Source organism: Cornus florida, unplaced genomic scaffold (genome assembly GCF_030987335.1).
Source record: "Cornus florida cultivar Cherokee Brave unplaced genomic scaffold, ASM3098733v1 CherokeeBrave_3.0.0_Hap2_Chr04, whole genome shotgun sequence".
Taxonomy (NCBI): domain Eukaryota; kingdom Viridiplantae; phylum Streptophyta; class Magnoliopsida; order Cornales; family Cornaceae; genus Cornus; species Cornus florida.
Window position 1 is genome coordinate 42,138,237 of NW_026775574.1, and position 12,919 is coordinate 42,151,155.

At 38.4% G+C, this 12,919-nt stretch overlaps 1 pseudogene; it reads right to left on the reverse strand.

The window, feature by feature from the left end:
• Nucleotides 1-325: 325 nt before the first annotated feature.
• Nucleotides 326-424, reverse strand: LOC132305950 (small nucleolar RNA R71; annotated as a pseudogene).
• Nucleotides 425-12,919: the final 12,495 nt, after the last annotated feature.

Here is a 12,919-nt window from a genome sequence, read left to right on the forward strand (position 1 = left end):
CACCCACATGCATTCAAATGCCACCATTTAGAGCACACCACTATGAAATCAAGCCACAAACCATACAAATGCTTCCTAATTATCATGGACTTCCAAGTGAAGAACCTTACAAGCATTTGGATGAGTTTCTTGAAGTATGTTCCACCGTAAGATATACAGACATACCGGAAGGGGTCTTAAGGCTTAACCTTTTTCCACTCACCCTTAAAGACAAGGCAAAATATTGGTTTAACAATCTTAGGCCTTTTTTAATAACTTTTTAAGCAGAAATGCAACAAGAGTTCTTGAAGATGTACTATCCGGTTTCTAAGACCAATGCCATGAGAACTTCAATTAGGGAATTTTCACATGGGGATGGGGAAACATTTCATGAGGTATGGGAACACTTTAATGAATTGCTTAGGAAATGTCTACATCATGACATGCCCAAATGGCAATTAGTTCAATATTTCTTTGAGAGCTTATCGGATAATTATAAGGGCATGGTTGATGCTTCCATGGGTGGCTCTTACATTGATAGGCATGAGGATGACGTGTGGCATCTTTATGAGAGCATGAGTGAAAATTCTTTGCATCGAACTTTATCCTCGAAGAATGGTAGAAATTCTAGTGGTAGAAGAGTGTTGGCTTACATTAAGTCGACCACTCCAATGAAATTGGCGCCGAGATGAAATCATTATCTCAAAGGTTTGATCAATTCTTGATCAACTAAAATGCGGCAAATCAAGTATCTTCCTTCCCTAACCATTCTCATCATGCATCTAATGAGACGTGTATGACTTGTTCGAGCGTTTTACATTCTACTTCCAATTGTCCCCATGGACATGTGCAAAGTGAGCATCATGAACAAGTAAATGCAACATTTGTGAATCAAGGAAACAATCCTTATGGCAATCATTATAATTCTAGTTGGAGAAATCACCCGAACTTCTCTTGGAAAAGCCAAGGGGAGGGCTCAAACCCTTCCCAAGGTGGTTTTCAAGGAAAGTACATTCCACCTCCAATGCAAAGCTAAGGTTCCCAAGGTTTTAGATCATTATATCAATCACAAGGAAACCAATTTTCAAATTCTCATTTTGCTAAACAATCATATTCCTAAAGAAATACTAGAAGTCCCGCTTTTGAAGAGAAAGTTTTGATCACTTTGGGCACTTTAGAAGCAAACACACAATTACTTCATTCTCAGTCTCAATCCATTGCAAAGCTAGAAACCCAAGTAGGGTAAATAGCTAGCACTTTAAATGCAAGAGAGAAGGGAAAAATGCCTTTGAATGCCCCACCAAAGCAACAATGTGTTGTAGAGACTCATTCCTTATCGAAAGGTCACACAATAGAGAATGTCAATGCGGTGACTACCTTGAGAAGTGGAAAGATTGTGGACTTGGTATGTCCAATGAAGAGAGTGAACCGGTGTAACCACAAGTTGAAACCCATCCCGTTTCTCATCCTATTCCTCCTTCATTGCATATACATGATTTTTCAAATGAGAATGTGTTGAAAAGTGATTTGAAAAGTGATTTTGAAAAGAAAGATTTGCAAAATGATTTGAAAACCTCTTGTGTTGAAGAGAATTCAAAGAAAAATTTTGAAAAGGTTTTTAAGCCAAAAGCTCCATTCCCGGATGCCTTAAAAGGATCCATTTCAAATGGCAAGCAAAAGGCCAAAGTAAATGAAATTATGGAAGTGTTTAGGTAAGTGAAAGTTAATCTTCCACTTTTGGATGCAATCAAGCAAATTCTGGCTTATGCTAAGTTCTTAAAAGACTTGTGCACCCAAAAGAGGAAGAACAAAAGCCAAGCACCTAGAAAAGTGGTCTTAACCGAGCAAGTAAGCTCAATATTGCAGCATAACACTCTTCCAAAGTTAAAGGACCTCGGTTCACCTATTACTTCATGCATCATTGGAGATCATATCATTAATCGGGCTCTCTTTGGCCTAGGAGCAAATGTTAATCTTCTTCCATACTCGGTGTATGTCAAATTAGGCTTAGGAGACTTGAAACCGACGTCGGTAGTTTTACAACTTGCCAACCGATCAATCAAAAAGCCTAGGGGTATCATTGAGGATGTCTTGATTAAAATTGATAAATTCTTCTTTCGTTGTCATTGACACTGGACCGGTCCCAAATCATAAGAACCAAATTCCCATTATCCTTGGCCGTCCCTTCTTGACAACCGCGAATGCCAATATCAATTGTAGGATGGGGATAATGAAAATCTCATTTGGCCACATGAAGGTGAAGTTGAATATTTTCAATCCAACCCCCAACACATTTGATAAGCATGAAGAGGTTAATGTTGTAGAAAAATGTTATGACCGTAAAAGTGAAGGAATTGAGTTTTCGAGTGAGACCAAAGTTTCAAAAAGTTCATCTTCAACCCTGCATTCAAAGAAAATTGTTTCAAAGTCTTATTTTGAAAGGGCGTGGAAGCCCAAAGATTGAATTGACCAAGGACCAAAAACATCTTTTGAGCTTAATCCAACAAGTTCCTTAAAGAACCATTTGCTGGGTAGAGTTCAAAACACTTATCACCCCATCGAGGAGGGGATGCACTACAAGATTTTTGATCCAGGCTAAAAGAGCCCAAAGTTTTGCTAGAGATGTTAAAGACTAGCAAAAGCATTTCGTAGGGAGTCAAAACCCTATTTCTCCCTCATTTCTATCTTACATTTCATTTCTTACGAAGTCTAGATATTTACTTTGAGTTCATATGCATTACTGGGAATTGTGATTAGGATTGCATGAGCTTTCATGTTGGAATTGACCATTGTGGATAAGTTTGATTGATCTCCAAGGAGTAGTCGATCGACCGAACGTTTACCTGCATCCACCTGCATCCAAATCACCTCTTTGTCCCATCGATCGATTTTGTTCTTAGATCGATCAGAAGTCCTTAGATCGATCCAACTTCACCATTCGATCGATCGAACTTCTACCTGCATCCAACACTTAGAAATTTTTTTGACCTGCATCCAAATCACCTCTCTGTCCCATCGATCGAATTTGTTCTCAGATCGATTAGAAGTCCTTAGATCGATCCAACTTCACCATTCGATCAATCTTCAGTTCCAACAAGACAAATTTTGAGCTTGCACAAACCTGCATATTTCAACTCTTTATCCCATCATTCGAACTCATTCATAGATCGATCTAAACTTCTTTGATCGATCCAACTTCACCATTGGATCGATCTGCAGTACCCAACACTTAGAAATTTTTGAACCCAAAAACCTGCATATTTTTACCTCTCTGTCAGATCGATCGAACATTTTGTTCCAATCGATCTCTGTTCTTCATCTCACTATCTTTGACTTTGTTTTGACTTTCAAATTTTAAAATCCAAAAAGATTTTATTTTATTTCATTTTCTTTTCTTTTATTTTATTTTTCAAAAACCCAAAAATATTTTCAATTTTCAATTTTTAATTTTTAATTCTTAAATATTTCAAAAGTTTCAAAAATTCTAAAAAAAAAAAAAAAATTCAAAGGAGAGATCGATGTCAGTTCGATCGATCGAACTGGCAAGGGAATGTTTTTAAAAATCGATTCAGGGTCTTTCAATCGATTCCACAAGAATCGATCCCAGACCCTCGTTCCCCCTTTGCCGCTGCATCCCATCTTCTCCATCTCCGACAAGATCTCTAGCGAGGTCCATCGTGTTCACTACTCTCTCTCCTCTCGGCTCTTGATTCGCATCTCACCCCCTTCGCATCTCCACTTCTCTCTTGACTCCGGTGAGATCCGAATCCCACTTTCATGATTTCAAGCTTTGATCTGATGCACACATGCTTTAACTATTAGATCTAAGTTGTTTTCATGATGAATATTGCCATAGATGAAGCTTCAACCTCTTTGTATATATGTGTGTATATATATATATGTATATATATTTTATATTTTCTTCATTTTGATTTGATTTTCGGAGTTATGGGCCGAATCCAGTGACTAGGATTGATGCTTGTTATGTTGATGGGCCCATGACCATGTTCGTGAAGGCCCCGTGCCATCCACGTCACAGATCTGTGACTTTTCGTTTTCTGTTACAGAGTTTGATCGATCGAACATCTTTCTCCGATTGATCTGAGTGAGACTGATCCCACTCATTTTCAAGATCGATCGAACTTTTATCAATTTCTCATTTTTAAAATCGATCCAAGTGAGATCGATCTCACAATTTTTGTGATCGATCGAATTTTGCAGATTTGCAACACACACTTCATCCATCATTTTTTGTGTTTCATACTCTCTCATACATGCCCAATGCCTGTGTTTTCCACATTGGATGCATTTCATACTTATCCTGTCTAGCATGCTTTACATCATGTCACTTATTCCTTGTCACTTGCATAGATTCATGTTCTTTATCTATTTTGTCTATCTTATTTAACATTCATGATTCTATGATCTGTGCTTTAATTCTTTATATCGGCACTGACTTCCTTGGCAAGTTTTCTTTTTCTTTTTGCAGCCATGGCTAGGGTCAAAACTGTAGCTTGTGGACACTATCACCATAGGGGCAGGTAGAGTTTGGATGACCAGGACCCCATTCAGGAGGACTAGCTAGCCGAGCCCACTCCACCTTAGTCTCCCTTATCTGACAGCAGATTGCACTCTGCTGCTAAGGCATCTACTTCACAGGCTCACGCTTAGGTTGAGCACATACCATCTCCACCACCACAGTTAGCTCAGCCAGCCCAGCAACTAGACCGACCATTATATAGATACTCACGCCTTTCAGTGGCGTACGAGTCGGTCTTCGATACAGATTTCTTTTCTCGATCAGTACTTACCTGATCAGCATATGATGATATATTTCGGAGGGGAATCTCAGCCATTCTTGCCCCTGTCCCATACCCACTGTACCCGAGGTTAGTCCGAATGTCCTTCCAGAACCTCCGGCCTGCCTCGCGCAACACGGCAGAGCTGAGGACCACTATTGATGGCCATCCTATCTCTATTACAGTGGATACATTATCCAGATCTTGCCACTGTCGACATGATTGCCCTTCAGAGCTACAAGACACATATCCCACTCTCTACAGGCCCACATATGTAGATATAGCCGTTTTACTCATAGGTCACTATGTCGGTGGCGAGACCCTCGCCACTCAGACTTATCTGCCAGATGACCTATGGTTTTTCGACTCTGCCTTGTTCCGTAACATCTTCATGGCCGGCTATAAGGCACAGAGATGCAGCGACTACCTGACAGCTCTATATGCATTCTACACAGGGTGTTGGCTATCCATTCCTGTGCTTATCTGGAGCGTCATGATGAAGCTGTATGTCGACCACATCAGTAAGGCCAAGCCCAAAAGGGCTAAGTATCTCCTATTCGGCCATCTCATAACACAGATTCTACGTGATCAGCGCTATCCCTTCCAGCCATAGGAGAAGACTGAGTCTGGGGCCTGTTCATTCAAGAAAAAGGACTGGGATAAGAGCTACAATACTCTTATTAAGAGTTTGCGGGACGACGTTACCGAGGCAGCTGAGGATCTAGAGGCAGAGGAGATGACAGCAGCAGCAGAACCTGTAGCGGACGACGTCGCAGCCGATCCACCTGCTATGCACATGGACATTGATTTGGAGCAGCTTGCAGAGGGCACAGAGCAGCACTCTCCAGTTGGGTCACCCGTTCACGATGAGGAGCAGGCTCAGGATCACGATTCTACCGATCCAGCCACACTTGAGGCTCTTGCTCACATACCCGACTTTGGAGAGCGATTTCAGACTCTGGAGGACGCCGTGGTATCTATCCACGCAGAGACTATCTCCATTAGAGCTGACATTGCTTCCCTCCGCACGGATGTCATGACCTCATTCAGGGATCTATCCAGAGACATCCGCGGAGCGCGACTTGCCCGTCCCACCTCCTCCACTTGATCTTTTCATTCTCCTTATTCCTTTTATATATCTGTGATATCCGCATATTTTTGATACTGTTATATTATTTTTGCAGCCGTGTCTGTTGGTTTTAATACTAAAAGTACTGTACTTTATTTTTGGTTTATATATGGCTTTTTATGGATGTCCTATTTTTATATTCTTATATCTATCTGTTTGACTCCATCAGGTGCATCCCAGTGACTTTAGTGAGAGAGAGTACTTCCCGATTTTTAAGACCACCCTTAGACCCCTCTCTATTTTTAGTTGCTATCCCATTTACACTTGCATGTCCACTATACACTATGATTATCCCTTTTGTTATCTGATGGGTTTTATTCAAGTGCCAAAATTTCAGGACCATAGTTAATCCCAAGTTTGGGGGGGCTATGCCACCCACTTTGGATACTTCTATCCCAACCATTCTTTGCCTTAGTTGCACTGGTATACTCTTTCCCTTTTGTTCTCTTTACACATTGAGGACACTGTGCCATTTAAGTTTGGGGGTAATGGTGCTTTGCAGTGTTTATTTTTAAATTCAAAATTTTGAGCATGACTTGTGTATTAAAGGGATTTTCTATGATTGGTCCATGATTAACTATGATTTTGATCTTTTGAGGACTATATTGCTTAAAATTTAAAAGTTACTTGACTTGAGAGTCCAATACTCCTTGTATGCCTTGTAGATGCCATTTAGGAGTAAATTTTTCGAAAGATTGATATCTTGCTTGCACTTGTGGTCCACATCATCCTGATTCTGTGATTATTTTGAGATTTACTCTAGGATTCCACACTAGCACAAGTGCACACTAGTGTTCATTTGTGGGGTACATGCTTTGTTGATTATTGAATTGGTTATATCCTAATTAGGCTAGTAGTGCATTGAAAGCTTTCATTCTTGAAAAAGGTGGATAACAACCCCTTTTCACTAAGTAACCGGGATTCTAGCCTCATCAAGCACTAAATTTCTCGCACCAAAAGGTGGATGGCCCGAACTCTAGGTTAATAATTTAGAAAAAAAAAAAAAAGGTTGCAAAAGCAATAAAAAAGTGAAGACTTCTCCCAAAAGGTGAGAAGTGGGAAATGATTAGATGGAGGTTGTTTTGATTTGTAGCTTAGTTGATTTGAGCTTGTAAGTCCTTAGGGGTGTTTGAACACCAAATGCCCTAAAGCCGTCCGGTTTGGGAGTCATTGACCTAATGCTCGACCTCATGGATCGCTATAAAGCTTAGTAGATCAACACATTGCACCATGCTTCCATCTTTGATTCTAAAAAAAAAAATTGAGTGAAAAGAATAAGCGAACCTAGAACAATAAAGTTTTAATAAAACTTGATGATCGGTACTAGATTTGTGTGCTAGTTTGAGAGTAAGGATGTGATCATTTCTTTAGTTGGCTTAGATAGCAACATGTTTGATACCGGTCCACTCAAAAAGGATTCTAGAGTTGTTTTGATTTGCATGATCATTTTCTTTATGTGTGGAGGACCATACTTGCTTGCTTGGTGTTGAGATTTTGGGAGATTGCTTAGAAATGTTTGAAACATTGCACAGTTGAGGTAGTTTTCTCCCAATGCTTGTTTGCAATATTGGTGCCTCTTTAGTGAAAATGAGCTTAATTTTTAAGGGTATCATTTCTGGAAACCCTCACGAGACTTCACTCATCCACTAGGGGTAACCTAGGGGTTTAAAAGTCTTGTTATATACGCTAAATGCAATTGTGTTCCGTACGAAAGTGGCGTTATCCATTTATTGCATTCTAGTTCATAGTTGTTTAGTTGTTCATTTCATTCCTTTACTTTGTAGTTCATTGCTAGGGACTAGCAATATTTAAGTTTGCGGGTGTGATGAGCGCTTAAAAGTACGCATTTAAATCCCCAATGCTTAGGTATTCTATAATATTTTTTTTATCTTATTTTCCCGCTTTACATTGATTTCGTGTTATTTCCATTTTCAGGCACTTATCCCTAAAATAATCTAACTCAGCCAAATAAGAGAAGAAATGAAGCAATTCTGAGATGAATCAAAGAAAGGAGCAAAGTAGAGCAAAAAGAAGCAAAAGGTGGAATTTCAGCAACTTTGATCGATCTCAAGAAAAGTTTGATCGATCCAACTTTCATCGATCTCAGCACTTTAAGATGGATCTGAGCCATGTTTGTCCCTATTCAAAGATCTCAATGCTTGATCGATCCAACTTCATTCTCTGATCGATCGAACTATCTTATCCTTATCCAAATGATTAATCTTATCAAGCTGTACCACCCTACCAACCACTGTTGTCCTTTTCCCAAAAATATCTTCAAAATATCTCAGATTTGTTTTTATCGAAAAAGGTGCCACTATTGAGGATCGATCCAGCTTCAATTTGATATATCTCAGCCATGTTCGATCGATCTTAACTTCCCAAATCCCGAGAAAATTCCAAATTCTAGCTCATTAAAAGTTGTCTCATATCCAATCATTAGAGGATTATTAGTGTACGAGTCCAGCACATTTGGGGTGATTTTTGACCTACCTATATAAGGAATATGAGCCACTTTTACACATATAGATAGACTTAGAGAAAAGATAATACTTAGTGAGGAAGAAAATGAGAAGAGGAGGCTAGAGACACTATTGGAGGCTCTTCATCAAACAAGGAGCAAATTTCTTCCATAGAGCTTGCCCTTGAGGGTTGGAGGACATCATTATGTATTTTTGAGGGGATTTGTATTATGATACATGTCTTGACACTTTTATAAATAGATCTTGTTTATTCAATGATTTATATAGTTTAATACTTTCAATTGATCATTTCATTCTATTCATATGTCTATGTATGCTAGAATAGATGTTCATGTGTTTGTCTCTATTTATTGTGTTATTGATGCATGTCTATGTGTATTAATGCTATAGATCTAGAGATTGTCAAAACATAGTACTTAATGGAATGCTCTTGTGGTTTACTTGATGGTTCATACTCATTTCTTGATGGATTGTGCCTCTCCTTTAGTTTAATTAGTTCAATTTAATGTCATTAGCTTAGTTGTAGTGTAGTTGTTAAATGGGAAAATAATCCATGCCTATTGTTTGATGTTCCATGCTTTTGAATACAAGTAGCATATGTCTCTAACCTTGTGATGTTTTTGGATTGTGAGCTTAATGAAAGGATTAATGGCTTAGTTTGTTATATTGTGCTTTTTACTATGTTGCTTAGACAATATATGCTTAATTGGTCATCCTTGCTAATTGAAACAAACACACATATACTTTATTGCAATACATGTTCTTACCCTCATTAATCATTCATTAAAGGTGTAGAAAAGCATGCTTAGTGGTGATCTCTAAACCCCAAGATCACTCTCTCTTTTATTCTCTTTATTGCATTATTGCTTACTTTAGTTTAATTTGCATCTACGTAATTCAACCACCAACCACTATTTTGATCACTCGTCTTACTAACCCTAATCTTGATTCCTCAACCGTGTACAACCCACCAATCCCTTGGGACGATCCCTACTTGCCCTAGCTATATTTTCAGTGAAAGGTAGTAGTAGCAATTTCTAAATGTAAAACTTGGCCACATTCATCATAGCTCTACACCACTACCTTTAGGTGGTAACACACAAACCGTGGGGTTCGGGGTTGACGACCCGAGCCGCTACCAGATAGTGTTGGAACTATCCATTGCATCGTTGTTTCGTCATGTGTGGCTTTGGGATTCCATCTTGGGTTTGAGCTAGTCTTGGGGAAGACTTGTGGACTCTTTTTTCGGGAACCTTAGTGTTCATTCTAGGGGATGGTTTCTTTCCTCCTAGTGAGAAATTAGACTCATCCAAGTTCGGTTGTACGTTTTATGAGTGGTGTCTTTTGAGAGGCATTCGATTCATTCCTTTTGATTTTATGAAATTGTCATTTGTATGATTCCTTTTACATGTTTATAAGCCTATTGTTTAGGGCATGCCTTAGAAACAAATTTAGGATATATGACTATGTGTAGTTGTATGTGGACGTAGATAGTGCATTTTCATTTACGGTATCCATTTAGCATGCTAGTATCGTTAGTGGTGTTTAGCGTGTTGTTGTTTATTTGACCCCTATGTGATAGATGGCATGTTTCATTTACTTTATGTGTACTGTATGCTTATTACTAAGGTATTAATTAATTTATGCAATTTAATTTTACGAGTATGTGCTATGTAAGTAGCAGGTTGTACTGTTTCATTTTCCTGTACTTATATTAGGATTTTGTGACCTTAGTTATTGAGATTGTCATGAGTGAGCTACGTGGTAGACTTTTGTTTTGAGGACTTAGTTATCCATGATAGGGATTTTGATCCAGCATTTTGTTTCCATTTATGACCTTAGGATAGGTCTGCTTCAGGATGGTGTTTTTCAATTCCATGGAGCCCGATCCATTAGCTTGAAGGCATAGACTTGTCAGGTTTTGGATTCGTGATGGATATTGTTGATAAGGGTGTTTTGCAATGTAGGAGTTGCTGACTTTACTTGCACTGAGGATTTAAGACCTTAAGCATAACAATGCTTATGACATTATTGTCAGAGTTTTGGGATTAGCTACCCTAACTCTCACAAGATGCTTAGTTCCCTAGTGGTTTTGGTAATGATCTTTTTCGATATTGATGTTATTCGTATCGATAAATTTTTCTAGGTTGACCTGGTTGGGGCAGGTTATGAACTAATGCCTTATATTATCATGCTACCATATAAAGTTGTGTGTTGTGGGCGAGTGCTAGTTGCCGTCGATGCTACCTTGTTGACGAGTAAGTGTGGGCGGGCACTAGGCACTGTCATTGCTACCACACATTTGAGTATGTTGTAGGCGGGTTCTGGTCACTGTTCGTACTACCATGTCATTCTTTTTTTTTTGTCGTGTCTCGACGTTTCGTTGTCTTGGGATTCTCTCGGTGGTTGATATTGAGTTGACATGCTGATTCGTTTGAGGAGTTGCCCTTCGGTTCATGGTTTCGCGTTCCTTTTGTTGGATCTTAAGGTTTCTGGAGTGGTCCTTTAGTTCTTTAAGATCTTTTCCTCAGTGTGACCTTGTGTTCAGTCCTTATTTGGTTTTCCTCGGGATGTTCCTAATTTCGGGGATAAAATTTCCTTAAGGAGGGTACGTTGTAATGACCAGGTCATTTTTCTTCCTTTCTTTTTTTTTCTGAAATTTTACGGATAAATTTTGTTTGTTGAATTTTCTTTTTTGAGTTCAGTTACTCATCACTTAGTGTCATCTCGAGCGCTTGAAAATGGTTTCTGAGACTCTTTCCTTTGGATTGACAACTTCCTTTAAAGACCGAGTCATTTCCACTTATTTATTTTTTTTATACTATTCACTTTTCGTCATCTTCCCGTTTATCACTTTGTTGTCACAACCTCACTTTTCATGTTCGGAGTTAAGTTTTGACTTCACGAGTTTTTACTCTAGTTGATTTCCTCGAAACGCGCAGCTTTACTTTTGGAGAAACGCTCGCCGATTGTTTCTTTCTCCCGTAGGGGCGTGGATGAAAGGATTCTTCAGAAACATTGATATTTCTTGGAATGTTTTTCATAAATATCTTTTGGAGATATTTTGATTAGGGGTTTTTAAGAAAATATCTTTTGGAAGATATTTTTATTTTGGGCAGTTTTGCAGTTATCCCTTTATGTTGGGGCCATTGTGCAATTAGTGAAAGTTATTACAAAATGCCTTGTTTTGAGCCTGGATCCTCGTACGGGATTCATTTTCACTTTTCATTGAGTCATGCACTCTTAGAATTTCCTTCCGATCGATTTTCCCAATTTTAGGGTTTTCGGCTCCGGTTGCCACCGAACTTGTTCGGCGCATATCTTCCTGCACGGGACTTGATTCTGAACATTGTTTCTTCCGTTGTTCATTATTTTCATTTTGGTTCTTTTTTGTTCTCGGTGTTCTACTGTTTGAGTGCGTCTGCGTGAATTCAACTTTTACGGACCCGGCTCAGCCTTTTCGGGGCACTTTTAGGGTTTTACTATAAATAGGGGGTTATAAAAAAATTAAAACATTTCCTCCCTTCTTATTTAGCCGGCCAACAGCAGCTATGGTAGCCCAAGGGGCTGCCACCTTCTTTTCTTCTTTTCCACCTTCTTCCCCCGTGTACAATGTCGTAGTGCCTTAGTGTTTATCGTAGGCCTTGGCGAAGCGCACCTTTCCCCCTTATTGGAAACCTTATTAGAAACCATTTTTGACCATTTTTGAGTTTGAGTTTCGAGTTTAGGTTTGGATTTTCATGGTGCCCCAAAGGTTAGGTTACTTCCCTCGTTGTCCCTGACATAACCTAGGATTATCGTCGGATTGGAAGCACTTTTTTTTCAATGGGGATTTGAGATTTTCATCTCAAATCGAGGTAGGGGATGTTTGAGGCCTTTATAAATGTTGTATTGAATGTATTTCATGCTTATACAACTTGTATGCATGCCTAGGTATTTTATTTAGTATTTAATTTAATTATTTTCTTTGTATAAGATTTAATTCTCAAGGTTGTATATAGCTTGGAATTAAATTGTGACATGTTATTAAATTAAGCCTTGATATGTTCATTAACATATATTAAATTGGGAGGATTTGAATAAGTATTGCACCTTTTATTTAATCTTTCACTTGTATGAAAATTTAATTCACATGGTTGTAACTAGCTTGGAATCAACTTGTGATGTGATATTAAATTAGGCATTGGCGTGTTCTTTAACATATGTGAACTTGAGAATAATCAGAGTTGTTTTAAAATCTAGAGAAAATTAATTCATTAGGTTAATTAATTTTATTTTAAGTGTTTAACTCACTTAATTGGATTTTTAACTTGATATTGTTGATGAGCTTGGCATTTAGTATCATATACATTAAATTGAGAATAATTGAATTGGTTTTGTGACTTTTATTTAATTATTTTCCTTGTATGGAATTTCATTTACATGGTTGTACCAAGCTTGGAATAAACTTACAATATGATATTAAATTAGGCCTTAATATGTTCATTAATATATATGAAAATGAGAACATTTGAATGAGTGTGGAGAAC